At 37.3% G+C, this 18401-nt stretch overlaps 1 protein-coding gene and 1 long non-coding RNA gene across 2 annotated transcripts in view; one reads left to right on the top strand and one right to left on the bottom strand.

The window, feature by feature from the left end:
- LOC122543346 overlaps nucleotides 1–5059 on the top strand; it is a 12441-nt gene extending 7382 nt beyond the window's left edge. The window contains exon 3 of the long non-coding RNA XR_006310004.1: nucleotides 2744–5059. This is a non-coding gene — a long non-coding RNA (uncharacterized LOC122543346). The remainder of the gene's footprint in view (nucleotides 1–2743) is intronic.
- Nucleotides 1–18401, bottom strand: part of LOC122543345 (complement C1q-like protein 2) — a 44869-nt gene that overhangs the window by 4132 nt on the left and 22336 nt on the right. The window lies entirely within an intron of this gene.

The following is an 18401-nucleotide window of genomic DNA, read 5'->3' as shown; positions in this document are numbered from 1 at the left end:
GACCTGCACATCTTTGGATTGTGGGAGGAAGCCCACGCAGACACACGGAGAACGTGCAAACTCCCACACAGCCACCATGCCACCCCTATTAGTTTGGCTCAGTACAATAGCAGGTGCAGTATTCAGGAATTCAGCTTATACCTAAATTCCTTTACACCTTTTCGTACAAGGCTTTTTATACTCGACTTGAACTAAATTGCCATGAATTTAAATACACCTGAATGGACAAGTAAATTACATAAGGGTTTGTCAAGCTGCATAGTATTTGTTTTCTAAACAAATACATAGTGCAAAAGACTAATTTTAAGATATGATTTCTGCAATACAATGTTGCTGCTCAGTGCTTGGCAGGAACATTCAGCACTGTCTGGGGCCTCACTTTCTAATATGATGTGTCCCTGAGTCTACCCTTGACAGGTCCCAAGACATCAACTGTCAACACCAATTGTTGATTTACCCCTTCTTCACTTTCTCAACACATGATCAATCGTGCAGCTTAAAAGAGGCATTATGCTGTTCTTCAGAGCTATACATAAAGAAAACTATCCCACACATTGCCTTGTTTGCGCTTGTTAAGGTGAAAGATGACTAGAAGATGCAGCAATTTTCTTTACCTGCATCCAAGAATTTATCCAGAGTACCTAAGGACATGTCAGGTGGCATCAGACTACATTGCCTAACTGAATTGTTTCGAACTAGGATATTAAATAATGATTGCATATCAGGATGAAGGTCTTTAGGCACCTTTCTTGCTACACTGCACCAACGGACAAAACAAAAACCTCGAGCTTACAGGTCTCACCATTATATACTTTTCTTTATTCTATTCCATAATGGCCTAAGAGACTCTAAACCTTCCTGTATTGTTTCTTCTGAACTACAAATAAACTGTCTCACGTGCTCCTTATTTTCATTTTATGCTCAATGTGCGGATGTCAGGCCACTTTCTTCTTAGATCCTCAAAACATGGAACTCTTCATTTCCCTCATCTCTTCTTCCTTCAATTTTCAGGCTTTTAAAACATGAGTCTGGCATTACAAAATCCATACTTCTCATTCTATCTTGTCTTCAAACCTTGATGATGTTCTGTATTAAAGACCTTTCACTTTCATCTCTTCATTTTGCAACGTTTAAAAATTGCTGTCATAATTGTTTAAGGCAACTCTCATGGGACACATTTCTAATAGGATCTTTATTCACATTCAATTTAATGTAGATTTAAAAATCATAACCAGCATAAAAATGGCATTGAAACTTGAATATGGATTCATGTTATGCTCTAATTTCTTGGTCATTATCATTGCATTGCTACTCAAAGCCCTCTTAATTAATCCTTTGAGTTATATAAAGCTGTAAGCTGGCTCATTGTATTCTATTACTGTGGCAAGACTTCACTGAACAGTATTCAATGTAAAAACTGACAATGGAATATGCCTCACATGTGAACTCTGCCCCCATGCTGGGGCTCACTACTTTTGCCAGTGTATACAATATTTACAAAACATATTCACAGATGAAAGATACGTAAATAACACTGGCACAACTTCCTCTGCTCTCATACTTTATCTCCTTGATGGAAAATAATATCTAAGGTAACCTAGATTGGCTAACAATATACGTGGCAGAGGAGTTGGCACCGGGACAGATACACAATCCATGGCACAGGTAGGCAGTCAAATCTGACCCATTAATTTCTGAGGCAAATGATTTCATACAGAATTATTATTATTTACTGCAGACTGGTTAAACTGAGTTCTTGTCATAGAAGGGTATTGATATTAGACAGCAGCTCAAATTATGCTGATAATTAAGAAGATTTGTAACTGACAAACTCTCACTACTGCAGAATGACGGTATGTCTTGTGTTACAGAGAAACAAATCATATTGATTGTCTAAGACAATCTGACCTCTAATTACCATTGCAATCTGTGAACATTTTGATATATTTGCACACAAACATATGAAAACCTCTGTTGTCATATACCACAAGTTTAATATGGATATCACCATTCAGTACTGAAACATCATGTGAATATTACACAAAGTGCACAGAATTTGCACACCACCTTGATTTTAATGAACAAACATTTTGTGTGTCCTGCCTATTACAACACCAACAGAGTCTAGTCATTAATATTATTTATCGACAGGATTTACCATAGAATTGTTAGAATTTCAACATAGGAAAAGGCCATTTGACCTGTTGTGACCATGTCTGTGCTAATTCCACATTGCAGTTGTTTACTCCAATTTCTCTGTTCTTGCAACCTCTTATGCTTTCTTTAGATATTTATCCAATTGTGAAGGAGTTAATATTATAGCTACTTGCAGTACGGTATGCCATAGTCTAAACTCTTCAGGGAAAACAAATTGCTGAAAACCTTCCTCTTTATAATTCAGTATTGATTCTATTGATATGGTTAGATAAAGGAGAGTGTGAGGAAGCTTATGTACATCATAAACACCAACATATAGAGCAGCTGAGCCAAATCACTAGTTGCTGTGCTGTAAATTCAATGTCATTCTAATTTTAAGCTTCTTGGTACTTGTATGACCTTTTGTAAAAAAGTCATAATCAAGAGCATGAATCAGTGGGAAAGCTCAGTGGAGTAGTCTGTGAATGTGAATATTTTTCTCTCATACATATAGTAAATGTTCCTGCTAAAAGATAGAGTGAAAAGGTATGCACACTCGATGAAAGGTCATAAACCTGAAACATTAATTGTGTTTTTCTCTCCACAGATTCTGACAAATCTGCTGAGTATTTCTCATCCACTGTATTTTGTTTTTGTATGCATATTAGATCCTGTTTGGTGTCAAGGCCAGAAGATGTCACTAATATAAAAAAAAGCCATATGCAGTCTCCTCCCTAAATCTCTGTGTTTCCCTCCTCCTTTAAACCTAACTTTTAGACAAAGCTTTTGTGTCCTACATTAACTGAGTGTCAATTTTGTCTGATTATGCTGTTACGAAGTGTTTTCTGATCTCTTACTATGTTAAACGTGTTATATACATGCAAGCTGTTCTTATTGGTTATAGAGAAAAATAAAACTCCTGCGATAGGGTTAGCCAACCCTACCCCAACTCCTTCACTATTTCGTGACATTTCTAGTAACTGTCATTTAAACAGTTCCCCTATACACTAATGAGAAGTAATCCAAGTATGATAAACAATAGCTGAGATTATTAAATGAATGAAATCAGGTTTTGCCAAGAAATATTCTCAGTTACATGTTAAAGCTCTTTTCCCACTGTATCATTGTGAACACATCAAAGCAATTCCTCTAATAGAGTAGATTGCTAAAGCAACGAGCAACAAAGCAGGAAGTCCCAGGTACAATTCCAAGTTTATGAGGCTTTTGCTGATCTAACCTAGGATGTGCTTTCATTAGGAAAGATTAGCCAGAGTTCTTTCTTCTGATTTATATCCTCTTAGCCAGGGCTAATTCCACATTGCAGTTGTTTAATCCAATTTCTCTGTTCTTGCAACCTCTCATAACAAAACTAAATGTTCCAGTATGTGAAACCCTACTTACTCTGCAGTGTATTTTCATAGAATGGTTAAAAGGGGAATGCTTAAAGAAAACTGCTTGGATTCACTTGGACTACTAAACAGGAAAATTCCAATCTGGCTTAAATCAAATAGAACTGTCTCATATTGTCCAAATATTGACTGCTGAGGTAGCACTAGTGAAAGATTGCTCAGAAAGCTGGTGGAACAATCGATAGTTGTTTACAATCCCCAGGGTTTGAATAGTCATTTAATGCCAAGAATTAAAGAGTTGACATGTAGAGCAACTATTTGGACATATTGCTTATAATCTCTGGTCTAAAATAAAAACAAAAAACTTTAATTTTAGTCTGTTCTGCTGGCACAATATTTTAATATCCAGTATAAAATAATGCAATCAGCCGGGCCATGGGGATGAACATTGTTAACAATGATCTATTCTATTTCTAAGAATTCAAACATGAATTCATTCAAATCCATGGTCCATAAAACATCAAGTGGGAAAAAAAACCAAAAAGAAATGCTGCAGATTCAGGGCGGCCATAGCATGAAAGATGAATGTTTTGTGTGGAATTCCTCATCATAACCACACAGTCAGGGTGAAGGAGTTCCTTTATCGTATTAACAATGAAAACTCAGGGAAAGACAACAAACAAACAGGCAGTGTGTTCAAAGTATCAAAATACCATAACATTTTCTACATTTACAGATAGGTTAAAAAAAGCTGCATTTCTGTAGTGTCTTTCATAATCTCAGGATATCCCAAAGCGCTTTACGGCTAATGAACTACTTTTGAAATCTACTCATTGTTGTAATGTAGGAGAAAATGTAATAACCACATTGTACCAAGCAAAGTCCCACAAACAGTAATGTCATAATGACCAGAAAACCTGTTTTTGAATTGGTTGTGAGATAAATAGATGCAAGCTTGCATCACACTACATAGTCATAAAAGGAACAGCTGAGGTTTCTCTGTAAACTCACCCTATCAGGCACAAAGCAATATTTCACCATATCTTTGGAGACCTGAACTGCATTTGCCATACTTTTGTCATGAGGTCAAATTTTATTTATTTAATGCTGGCAACAGCAACAGTATTTTGCAGTTGGTCTAAACAATGTCAAAAACAGATGAGAAATATGTTATCCTTACAAAGGGAGAATCCATCTAATGCACAAAGCAACATCTGCCATCAAAAGAATGAGCAGAATAACATTTTATCTTTTGCAGCAAGTTCATGCTTCTATCTCCAAAACCCTAGAAATCTCTTATGAAGAATAAGTCAAAGACAAATTAGCTTTAAGCTTCGGAAAAAACAATTGATAATTGATCTCTGTGTCAACTTATCTAGAAGTAGAATTAGTCAATAATTAGTCAGAATTCTATGTATCAATACCAGCACACCCAATTCTTTTTTTTCTAGATTCTAGATATTAGCCAATCTATGCTGTTCTTGCTTGGTTACTGATTCACTGGCCAAAAAAACTGATCAATGTATTAGAAACAAAGACAGAAGTTGCTGGAAAAGCTCACCAGGTCTGGCAGAACTGAGGAAGGGTTACTGGACCTGAAACGTTGACTTTAATTTCTCTTCACAGATGTTTCCAGACCTGCTGAGCTTTTCCAGCAACTTTTGTTTTTGTTTCTGGTTTACAGCATCCACAGTTCTTTCGGTTTTGATCAATGTATTATCTTCCTCTCCATTCAACAGAACCAACAGCAAATTCAACAAGACTTTTAGACTCTTTTTTTGGATATCATTACCTTAATGCACATGACAAAGTTGGGACTTTCTAAAGATGAGACCACTTTTTTGTATTTGGATACCCTATGGACATACTGGTATCATGTACTATCAAGTATTCCACATATAGTGCCTGTGCTGATTCTCTCAAAGAGCAACCTATCAGTCACGTCGTCATATGTTCATTGGTCAGGATTCTATCAGAACTGGATTCTCTCCTCTTCCTCAATCTAAATAAGTTTCAAAACAGATCAGACCTATGGCAATAGCTATTGAGGGGAAAGTTTCCGAATGCCTTGGACTTGAACTGAAGATTCCCCTTCTAATTCCACACAGTCATGCTAAAGGAAGGTATAATGGGGTTCATTGGTTTCAGATGAGAATAACATAAAGGCCCTTTGTGATGATCATTAACAGAATTAGGTTTCTGACTAAGTTGGGAGGTGCGCCATTACATAATACTCAGAAAGTGACACACATTTATGTGGCTTTCACATCATTACTGATAATAACGGATCATAGTCAGACCTCTAGTGAGAAGGCTAATCTATTTAAATAGGCTTCTGAAATATTTTGTGTCTCTTATTTTTGCAGAAACTCCTGGGCCAATGCAGAATGTAAATGCTGAATTTACTAAGCAGCTTTTCTTTTTTACTTCCAGCTACTGCTTTTAGGTGATTTTGTTCTCTGCTAAAAAGGCGCAGGAAGCTTTAGGGGCAAGTTTACTCACCCTATTTATTTGTTCTTGGTGCAACTCCTGATATAACAGCATCTATCAAAAACAATTTAGCTCAAAGGCTACTAAGAGAAGGTAGCTTAGATGTTAATTTGTGCAATAAAACTGCACTTGGACATATTTCAGCACACAGGGCACAGATTAAATTTTGGGTGGCATGGTGGCTCAGTGGTTAGCACTGCTGCCTCACAGTGCCAGGGACCCGGGTTCAATTCCAGCCTTGGGCGACTCTCTGTGTGGAGTTTGTATATTCTCCCCGTGTCTGTGCGGGTTTCCTCCCACAATCCAAAGATGTGCAGGTTAGGTGAATTGGCCATGCTAAACTACCCGTAGTGTTCAGGGATGTGTGGGTTAGGTACATTAGCCATGGGCAAATGTAGAGTAATAGAGTAGGGGAATGGGTCTGGGTGGATTACTCTTCAGAGGGTTGGTGTGGACTTGTTGGGCCAAATGGCCTGTTTCCACACTGTAGGGATTCTATGATTAACTCCAGAGGATCCCTCTTGAAGTCCATCCATTTCCGAATTTTGGTGTCATTATTGTGTTCTTTTCATCTTTCAGATTGTGAATCTTTCTAAGGCTGTACCAAGTGTTTTGCTATGTGTAGTCTCCTTTAACAGCAACTGTTTTCTGCAGTGACCTGTTCCTTTCACTCCCAGAAGTCCTGATCACTTCTAAAGTGGGGAAACATCTCGGGTCTAATTAGCTCAGAAATCTCCAAACAGACTGCCAATAGAAAGAAAAAGATATATGGAATGTAACGGGTTTATTGAATAAATACACATGCTCTGCAAAGCAATTCCTTTGTTTCTGCACATAATTGGATCAGTAAACCTGGTATGTAGCTCCTCTGGATTTAATAACTGAACGATTTGAGTAAAGTTGGCTTGCATGTTAAGGGTTATTAAATTATTTTAAGATACATATGTTGAAATAACTAACCACATCTGAATTCAAAAATATCTTGTTTATAAATTGGCAGTTCTTTATTAAAAGCCCAATAAGTCAGATATTTTTAATTTGGTGTATTCTCTTTGTATTTCTAATTTATTAAATATCTATTATAAGATTTATAATATATATGTAATTTTATAAATATGCAATTTTTGATTTTAAAAATGAGAATTGTCAAATATGGTTTGAGAGACAAAAATATGGTTGTTGTCTAATTGTTGATTAAATACTTGTGTTAAATTACAAAGTAATGGGAAATAAATAAACTTAAGCAAATCAAGGCACACTTTATGTCTCTTTTTAACCAAATGTGTAGTGTAGCTAAAACTACACAAAGAACATTACTTTTCTTCTACAGTATATACTTTTTTATCCAGAGCAGACAGGTTACTAGAGATAAGTTACTGGATTTACCTCTTCATGTACTTAGGGAACATGTTAGGGCAATGATGATCAATAGAACATTGTTTCATACCTAAACAAAACAATTGGTTCAAGGTGAAAATTGCTACTGGGAGGAAGATGAGTTCAGAATGAAAGGGTTTGAGAAAGATTCTGAGTCTTACAAGTTAAAAGTAGTTCAGTCATCCTATGGAGATGTTCCAGAGTTTTTAACCTGGACAATTATGCATGTTCCATCAGCTTTGTATTTTTTTCAAATTTTGTTGCATTATTTTCAGTAGGAACCGAATACTGCATACACATTCTTTCTTCAAGCAATAATCTAATGTCATTAGAATGACTGCCTTCTTCATGCATTTCCACAGAGTAAGACAACATCTGGAGAATGCTGTGTTTTTTCTTTACAATATCTGATTTTTCTTACTTCTGGATTTGCTTAAAATCTGTTACACCTTTAACTTTTCTAATAAAAGGTCATCAACCTAAAACTTTAACTCTGTTTCACTCTTCACAGATGCTTCCAGATCTGTGGAGTACTTTCAGTATTTTCTGTTTTTGAAGAATTGCTAAGATCACTGTAATTAGGAGCATGGCAAATACATTCCAAAAGAACAGATTAGAATGAATTTATTTATGCAGCAATCAGTATAATTCAGCCACTCCATAATACTTATGTCTTTTAACTGAGCCAGTAGATAAACATAACTAAACTTATCTTATGTTTAATTTACTTGTTTCTGAAACTGGTTTCATTGAAATGTTAAGTTCCTTCATCTTGGACCTCAATGATCACAATTCACATAATCTGCCATGTAATGACAACAATATAGATAACATTTCTTGTTTGCTCTGGTATCAAAATCAGAAAAAAAGGAGTTAATTATCAGTTGTATTAATTGAGTGCAGTGAACATTTGGAAATTGGTTATGTTACAGCATACACTTAAAAAGGAATCCATCGGTTTTACTCCAGTTTAAATTCCTAATTTCCTTTGGGGGTAGAGAGGCTGTAGCATGGATGTTAGAGCATCTTTCATCCAAACAAAACTGGAGTCTTCTTCTCAGCTGCTCTGAACACATGTATTCTGATGGCAAACAATCATCTAGGAAAATATAGTGACTTAAGAATTTTGTGTAAATATTTTTCAGAATTCTACTTTTAAGTATATGGCTGGGTAATTGTGTGAGCTGCAGAAATTCAATGAAGGAAGGTTCAGTATTTCACAGACTTGAGGAGTATGCTGCAAAGATGTCATTGCAGATAAATGGGATTTTGATGCTTCCATTTACATATAAACAGATAAATAGGGCTGAATGTCACCATTAATTTAATTTAATCTAAACTTGTGATTACTCAGTGCTATGAAAATACTATTTTTTTAAGAATTATGTCCTTAGAATCATGATTAAGAACACAACTCAAGGGAAAGATTCCCAGATGAACAGTCTTTTGTTATCAGGCTGACACAGTTATATTTAGACTACATTGAAAATTTTGGGTGAGAGAAAAGAGTCCGACTTGCAATTCCCTTGGACAAAATTAACTGCTTAACTAATTGGAGGCATTCTGTGTTAATGAAGTTTGTCTTGAGTATAAATCAGATTCAGCACAGGCTATTCGTTTTCATTTTATTTTGAAAGGTTTAAACAGATATTGTGTTCCTTTCAATGGCTCTTAGCCTTTAAAATAGATTATGTGACACAGGTAATGTATGATCACATTAACCCCATGAGTGCTGAAAAACATTTACATCTTTTCCTATGCGATCAATACACTGACTTTGCTTACATTCCTACTTGCTGATTTTATAAATTAGAATCTGACAAAAAACACAAGGCATGCCTCACTTTTGAGGTCACTGAATAAAAATCGAGTGCTTGAATGCTAATATTGTACAACATAGTAATTACATTTTCCAGTTAAAATTAACTTGCTAACTCATTTTGCCAATGTGATCCAATAACTTGATTCCTATTTGTCAGAAATTCAACTGTACCTTCAGGAGCAGTACAAAATGCATAATATGCACATAACAATAATAAGAACACAATGTTATTAATTTAAATGTGAATGTATAAATACAAGTTCAATTATTATTTATTGTCCCGGGAGAGCAAATAATGTCAAACAACCTAAATGTTATTAAAATGTTGTATATCAATGTCAACACAGATTTGACAAAGAATATTAATTATAACTTTATCCACCACCAGACATTTTTAAGACACTAATCCAATCTAGACTTTCAGATGATTTCATAATCCACTGGGCCTTTATTCTCAATGTTTGCAGATCCTAGAACAGATTATTTCCATTTCATTCATGGAGATTTCTATTGCTGCAGAGGTTACCCATGAAGGGTTAAAATAGTAGAATAACTCTTTTCAAATGACACCCAAATTATTCAACAAACATGCAATTAAATTTCACATAGGGCTGTGGACCGGCTATGGTTCAGAATTGAATCTCAATGTGATTTTACATTACAATAGACTGAACCCTGACTACAGCACTCACTTCCTTGTTTCCCACTTAAACCAACAAGAAATAGAGCTAAGAATTGTTGGTTAACATGGGTAGTAATTTTGTACAAAATATCATTTTTAACATATTTCATAAATCACATAGTGATTTAACAATATTTAACAATAATGATACACATTGTGAGCAGTGAAACACCGAGAGTTTACAGGGCACTGAGGAATCTGATGTCCTATGCATGAATCACAAAAGGTCTGTATACAGTTACAGCAGATAATTTGGAAAGCCATCAGAATGTTCCCTATATATTGTGAGGGGAATTGAATATAAAAGTAGGAGGTTATGCTTCAGGTATACAGGGCACTGGTGAGACCACATTGGAAGTGTATAGTATTGGTCACCTTACTTAAGGAAGGGTTAAATGTTTTGGAAGCAGTTCAGAGAAGGTTTACCAGACCTGGAATGGACTGATTGTCATATGAGAAAAGATTGGACAAGCTAGGCTTGTATCTATTGGAGTTTAGAACATTAAGAGGCCACTTGATTGAAACACAAAAGATTCTGATGGGTCTGGACATGTTGGATGTACAGGGGATATTTTTTTCTAATCGGAGAATCTAGAACCGAGGGTCATTATTTCAAAATAAGATATTGTCTATTTAAGACTGAGATGAGGCGACATTTTTACTCACAGAGGATTTTGGAACGCTATTCTTCAAAAGGCAAGAGACTTTGAATACTTTTAAGACGGGGTAGATAGAATCTTGATAAGCAAGGTCTGACAAGTTATCAGACATAGTGGGAATATGGAGTAATCAGATCAGCATGAACTTTTTGAATGGGTTTGAGATGCATATTCCTGTTCTTATTCATATGTACATTCATATATATTTTTGTAAATTCTTTCCCCTTAATGACACTGTTAATATGAGCATTTCCAAATATCATTGTGAGTATTAATTGCAAGAGTGTGATATTCACCTCAAAAGAAAGAAACTGACTTCATTAATATATCAGTAAAAGTGGACAGATATGTCAACTGGAAATAGATGCAGCCTATTCCTTGCATCTGTTGCAGCCAATCAGTCTGACTCCATTTCAGTACTTGCTAGGTAAATGATGTGTTGATATTCAATATTATCGTTTACTCAAAAGGTAAAGAAAATGTAAACTTTAATGTTGTCTGTTTATATGAAGGCCAACATCTAAGACAGCAAAAATCAATAATCAGCAAGGATCTCAGCTTCCACTGTAAGTCAGTTAAAGTGACAGTATCATTGATTTATTAGTCAGTTTCAGGTCAATTTCCTGAAGTCAAAATGAACCACCCAGTTATTACCAGGTTCTGAGTCTGGTTATATGGGGAGATAAGAAGACTAGGTACTTAAATTTTAAAGGTTCATGCTCTGTCATTACCTGACAACTCTTAGCTATTTCTAAGATACTTTGGTCAGAAAATAAACTATGATGGAGACTTTTGTTGTTCAAAGTTCTTCCTTCATTTTGGATATGGTTCCATGACAACAACAATACTCAATACTTTTCCAAGTAGCTATTTATTATGTGCAAGATTTAAAAGTGATGTCTTGCGGACTATTCAACTACAGACAGCATCACAACCAAATCTAAATGTAGCCTTCACCAACATCCATTAGATGGCAAACAGGAGGAACTTTAACTGGTTTACTTATTCTGTAGTCCTGGGATACTAAGGTCAATGCAAAAAACCTCATCTGAGATCAACTAATTCATCTCAGACCAGGAATTTCAAAGCTTGCAAAATCTTGCACCATCTCATGTATTTACCCATATGTTTCTGCAGTTACCTGATGCTTAATTGTGATTCTATTATGGCACTAATTTGGTAAAATTAATTCAATCTCCAAAGGCAGTAGATCTTGTACACAATTTTATTGAAATGTACTCGTCCTTTGAAACCACAGGTAAGTGTAGAAAAATAGGATAACAGCAAATTCTGCACAGCAACACTGGCATTTTAGTAAGTATATTATTACTCCAAAGTATAAATAAGTATTACTTTGAAAAAAGATCAGGCAGGAACAAATGACATTCACAATGTGAGGGCAAGCACCCCTTTCTTCCTAACAATTCACCTTTTCTGATGTTCTGGTTCAAGTTTTAGCCTGAGTTCAATTTCTGAAGCAGAGCATATACCTACAGAAACATACCTTCCCCACAGCTGCAAATGGTGCACATGGGTGCTTTGAATTATAAGTATTGTGAGTAAAGGAACACATCGAACTGCAGCATGGTATTTATAAGTTAAAGGGGAAAGGCATTCTACAAAACTTTCAAATGTAAGTGTTACAAATGGAATATAAACTCTCCTTCTAACAGTTTCCTGTTTACAGTAATTGGAACGACATGAACCAAACTGATATAAACTCTAAAATGGATTTGCAACAAATAAGCATAATATTTATAGTGTGAGGTTACATCAATTTGTATAAGTACAAAGATTTAAAAAGTAACAGTGCCAAACTAGCAAAAATAGCACCTAGCACAAATATCTAACTGGAGTTGCATTACACCCAAATTGACTATGTACCGAATAAATTAATAAGTTCCTTGTGAATTTTGAGCTGAATCAGTCAAAGGTGTTAATAATACATTTTTACAGCACTTCAAAACTACAATCGCCATGCCACTTGCTCGAGGTCAGGATTGGCAAGTGTTAGATGCAGTTCAGAGCACCCTCCAAGCTGTCCTAATTGCCATAACCCACAAGCTCAAGAGTGCCCCTCATTGAATCAAGACGACATTTCAATTTTCCACGCCAGCCATTTCAATGGTGTCTCTGAGCAAGATTGTCCAATTTGTGCTAATTAGAGCTGAATGATGAGCAGTTTTCTGTTACAGATTTACATCTGCTGGGAACGTCTGAGCCTGTCCAAGTTCCTTTCACTTAAAATCCTTTAACAACCATTAGCAAGATAAAACTTTCACTTTATCAGTCTGGAATACGACTATATCCCTGATGCAAAACAGAGAGCACTTTTACTCAAGTGCATCACCCAGTTCACACTTTTTGAACCCTTAACAATTAGAGTCATTGGTTCTTTTTGATTTATTTTTATCCTCAATTCACCTGTTCCTCTTCATTATTCCCTTGTTAGAACTGCTCACTACAGAAATTGCATTAAATATATTTTTCTGCTCATAGTCATAGAGATGAATATTATGTATTATTTCAAAGATTACTGTAAAGCAGATAATCGTATACTGAGGACTGTGTTCTAGGGAGTGTGTTTATATATTATATCTCCATTAGTAAGTCAGCTGGACATGAAATCAATGCCTATTATTTCAGAATGTTGCACAGGGGTATTTTATGTGATTTGTTGAGTATCTGTGGTGTTTAAAGCAAAACATGTTTGATCGATTGATCTGGTTATTAAGATGAGCGGTATTGTAAGGACAAATGAACAATGAGCAGGAGCCATTTGGCTCCTTGAGTATGCTACACCATTCAATAAGATCACAGCCAATCTGACTTGTAATCTCAGATCCACATTCCTGTCTACCTCAATAACCTTTCACCTCCTTGCTTATCGAGAATTCATTCACTTCTGCCTTAAAAATATTCAAAGTTTCTGCTTCCACAACCTTTTCAGGAAGAGATTCCCAAATGTTGATGACTCTGAGAGAAGAGATTTTGCATCTTCTGTTGCAAATGGATGAGCCCATAATTTTAAATAGCGTCAATACTTGAAAGTGGAAACTTTGTTGTTAGAGGGAACCCACTGTTGGCATCAACTATCACAGATATGTCTCCCCACAATAGCACTGTTGGAAGTGACCGCTGCATAGTCCTTCTGAAGACAAAGACTGGAATTTAATGCTGCATGCAGTAAGTTTGGGGGCTAAGACTGACAGATACCTTACCATCACCAAAAAGAAAGCTTGCCATATCAAGCACCAGTTAGGTACTTAAATCCTGACCCAGCAAGCTTCTGACTTCCAACTGAAGTCCCAGTCCAACCCTGTGGGCCCAAGCAATGTAGCTATGAAGAGCTGCAACAGTGAGCAAAGTCTTTTTGTGTTGGGGATTGCAAAGGAATGGCTGAGGCAAGGACAGTGGGGTGATTGTCAGTGGCCTCATTTCTGACCCTCCAAATCCTGCTCCAATTGCTCCCCAGGTTGGTGTAAATGGGGCATCCCAATCAACTAAGCAGGTTATAGAGTCATAGAGATGTACAGCACGGAAATAGACCCTTCAGTCCAACTCATTCATGCCGACCAGATATCCTAACCTAATTCAGTCCCATTTGGCAGCACTTGGTCCATATCCCTCGAAACCCTTTCTATTCATGTACCCATCCAGATGCCTTTTAAATGCTGTAACTGTACCAACCTCCACCACTTCCCCTGGCAACTCATTCCATACACACACCACCCTCTGCGTGAAAAAGTTGCCCCTTAGGTCTCTTTTATATCTTTCCCCTCTCACCCTAAACCTATGCCCTCTAGCTCTGGACTCCCCAACCCCAGGGAAAAGACCTTGGCTATTTATCCTATTCGTGCCCCTCATGATTTTATAAACCTCTATAAGGTTATCCCTCAGCCTCCGATGCTCCGGGGAAAACAGATCCAGCTTATTCAACTTCTCCCTGTAGCTTAAATCCTCTAACCCTGGCAACCTCCTTGTAAATCTTTTCTGAACCCTTTCAAGTTTTGCAACATTCTTCAGTTGGGAAGGAGACCAGAATTGCATGCAATATTCAAAATGTGGCCTAACCAATGTCCTGTACAGCTGCAACATGACCTCTCAGCTCCTATAATCAATGCTCTGACCAATAAAGGAAAGCATACCAAACGCCTTCTTCACTATCCTATCTACCTGCAACTCTACTTCCAAGGAGCTATGAACCTGCGCTCTGTTCAGTAACACTCTCTAGGACCTTACCATTAAGTGTAGAAGTCCTGCTAAGATTCGCTTTTCCAAAATGCAACACCTCGCATTTATCTAAATTAAACTCCATCTGCCACTCCTCAGCCCATTGGCCCATCTGATCAAGATCCCATTGTACTCTGAGATAACCTTCTTCGCTGTCCACCACACCTCCAATTTTGGTGGTATTTTGGTAGTAATTTAAGAGCGCCGGATATTGAGCATTTCTCAATTATCTGACAATACACGCCATAATGCTGTTTAACTGATAACTGAATGCTGAGTTACCTAATGCCGTTTTTATGGTACCTTGAGATTTTGTTCAGATAATCCGAAATTCAGATAATTGATACTTGGATAATCGAGGTTGTACTGTAATCTGCAATACCAAACCAGAACGTAGAATGCAAATTGTGTGTCAGAAACAGCATCAGGATTACCTTAGAATGAGGTGCATGTCGATCAAACAGGGTTATTTGCACGCTGAAGTTCAAAAGCATCAGCTACAGTCAAGGACAAATGGTGCCACAACCACCTGATCAATCAAAACTCTACAGTTCTATCACATCTAGTTAAGATTAGAGAGTGGATGGAGAACCAGACAACTAACAAGGCAAGGATACTCCATGAATACCCCTTCCTCAATTATTGTAGAGCATAAGTGCAAGATTTAAGAGTGAAGTGTTTACAAGTGTATAGACCAAATGTGTTGAGAGAATGACAGAGGAACCTCGATTATCTGAAGGACACGGGCAGGAAGTATTTCGTTCGGTTAATCGAATGTCAAATAATCAATGCCGGATAACATAGCTAGCCACACACTGGGACTTTGCGATCTTTTTCGGATCATCCGAAATTCAGTTAGTCAAATACTGGGATAATTGAGGTTCCTCTGTATACTATTTTGTCTCTTTCCTCAAGGTCCCCAGTATTATTGCTACTAGTGTTCAGCCAGGTTGGTTACTCCATGTGACATTCAGCAGTGGTACATAGTAAAGGCTGTGGCAATTGACAACATCCCAGCTGTAATGCTGAAGTCTTGAGCTTAGTGAAATTAATGGACAGAATTTGTAAATAGTAGGTAAGGAACAGGGAAGAGCAGGAATGTTGTACCTCACATGTAGATTTAGTGCCAAAAGTAACTCAGTTACTTCAATAGACTAGGAAAGGTTAATAGCACCTCACATTCAAGCAGCAACCTCTCTGACTTTCCGAGCATTCTTTTGCCCCATACATAGCATTTCTCAGAGGAACACACTTTGCAACTCCACCTATTCTTCTCTCTTGTTCAAGGCACTTCCTCACGTTTCCAACTGGATAGCCACCCATTATCAGTCAGCCTTATCCTGTTGCCATCTCATACCCACCCCTCACAGTTATCCTCCACAAAAACATTCCATTTCTGACACTAATAACTATCTCATTCTTGCAGAAGACAGTACAGAACTCCACAGAAAGAGATGTAAAGTTGGGAATTTCCCAGATATCTGTGACAGAATTAGATATCACACTACTACTTGGCACATAACACCCTTTCATATTAAATTAATGTCACTACTAACTATAAACTATCATCTGTACAATGATGCCTTTGAATCTTTGCCAATTTGCATTCATAGCCCTGACTGCCCACAAGCCCTTCAAGCGTGATGCAGGAAATGGAGTAGAAGCAGTTCAAGGAGTCCTCAGAGAGGCAGCGTCACCAGCTCAGATGCTCGCATCTTGTTGGGGCCACCAAAACAAGTAGTTATGTTACCACATAATGTATCACAAGTGAGCAAGAGCGAGTGTTGAAAACACAACTAGCAGTAAAGAGTCCCGTCGGAGGGTGTATGGATGCTGATCATTGGGAGTCATCCATGAAGAGGCCATTCTAGAACAGCAGCAGAAATGTGAGAGATTTTAATCAGAATTTCCAGAGCTACTGTGAGCCATTGGAAAAAGATTGGAGTCCATCTCTCAAGCTCTAAGGTAGCAGTGAGGATCATGAGAAGAAATATGAAGAAAAGTCACAAGGAAGTCTCATTCCTCCCCTTTGCCTTCAGTCCATTTCATCAGAACCAGATCTGCCTGCCCCTGCATAGCTGCAGGTAAGATAGTCTTTGGTATCTGTCATATGTAACAAGGATCTCAGCTATCAGAGGAGGGGAACGAGCAGTCTCTAGCTCTACAGAGGCCACAGGGGTAGTATTGTGTCAAAGTCGTAGGAAAAGAGAGAGAAAGACTCAGGAGCTTTACAAGGAGAAATCACTTGGGAGTTTACAAATGTATCACTGTCAATATTGTTGTAAATGTTAAAGAACCATAATCTTTACTTAAAATCTACATTCTCCACTCTGCTACCCGTGTCTTAAATCACAGCAAATCCAATTCCCCAATGAGAGTATGTAAGCAGACTTGGTTAAAGTGAATCAGCAAATTAGGTTAAAGGATTGGCAAATAGAGATACAGTGGCAGATATTTAAGAGAATATTTCAGAATATACACAATAAATACATTCCGACAAATAAGAAACTTCCAAGAGATAGAACCAGCATCTTTGGCTGACTAGAAATTTTAAAAATAGCATCAACCTTAAAGAAAAAGTATATGATAGAACAAAGACACATGGCAGGTCAGAAGACTGGACAGAATATAAAATACAGCAAAAAATTACCAAAAAACTAATAAACAGAGAAAAATTACAGCATAAGAGGAAGCTTGTCAGAAAGCTAACAGATAGTAAGAGTTTCTATAAATAGTTAAAAAAGACATAACAAAGTAAGTGATGGTCCTATAGAAAGTGAAACTGGAGAATTAATAATAGAAAATAAGGAAAAGGCAAATGAATTGAACAAGTATTTTATATCCGTCTTCATCACAGAGTAACATCCCAGAAGCAGTGATAAATCAGGAAATGGAAAGGAGGGAGGAGCTCATGAACATCACAATGACCAGAGAACTGGTACTGAGTAAATTGTTGGAGTTGTGAGCTGATGAGTACTTGGGTGCTGATGGACTTCATCCTTGGCAAGTTCTGTGTGTAAATTTTTTTGACTTAGATAAAGAAGGAGCTATCCTCATTCAGTTATAGAGTCATAGAGATGTACAGCACAGAAACAGACACTTTGGTCCAACTCTTCCTGCCGACCAGATATCCCAATCCAATCTAGTCCCCGGCCAGTACCCGGCCCATATCCCTCCAAACCCTTCCTATTCATATACCCATCCAGATGCCTTTTAAATGTTGCAATTGTACCAGCCTCCACCACTTCCTCTGGCAGCTCATTCCATACACGCACCACCCACTGAGTGAAAAAGTTGCCTCTTAGGTATCTTTTATATCTTTCCCCTCTCACCTTAAACCTATGCCCTCTAGTTCTGGACTCCCCCATCCCAGAGAAAAGACTGTGTCCCTCATGATTTTATAAACTTCTATAAGGTCACCCCTTAGCCTCGGACGCTCCAGGGAAAACAGCCCTAGCCTATTCAACCTCTTCTGATTAGAGTGGTGCTGAAAAAACTCAGCAGGTCAGGCAGCATCCGAGGAGCAGGAAAATTGATGTTTCGGGCAAAAGTCCTTCATTAGGAATAGAGGCAGGGTGCCTGCAGAATGGAGAGATAAATGAGAAGGGGGTGGGGGTGGGGAGAAAGTAGCATAGAGTACAATAGGTGAATGG

This window comes from Chiloscyllium plagiosum, chromosome 43, assembly GCF_004010195.1.
Source record: "Chiloscyllium plagiosum isolate BGI_BamShark_2017 chromosome 43, ASM401019v2, whole genome shotgun sequence".
NCBI lineage: Eukaryota > Metazoa > Chordata > Chondrichthyes > Orectolobiformes > Hemiscylliidae > Chiloscyllium > Chiloscyllium plagiosum.
The sequence above is the reverse complement of the archived record's forward strand: the minus strand, read 5'-3'. Positions and strand labels throughout refer to the sequence as shown.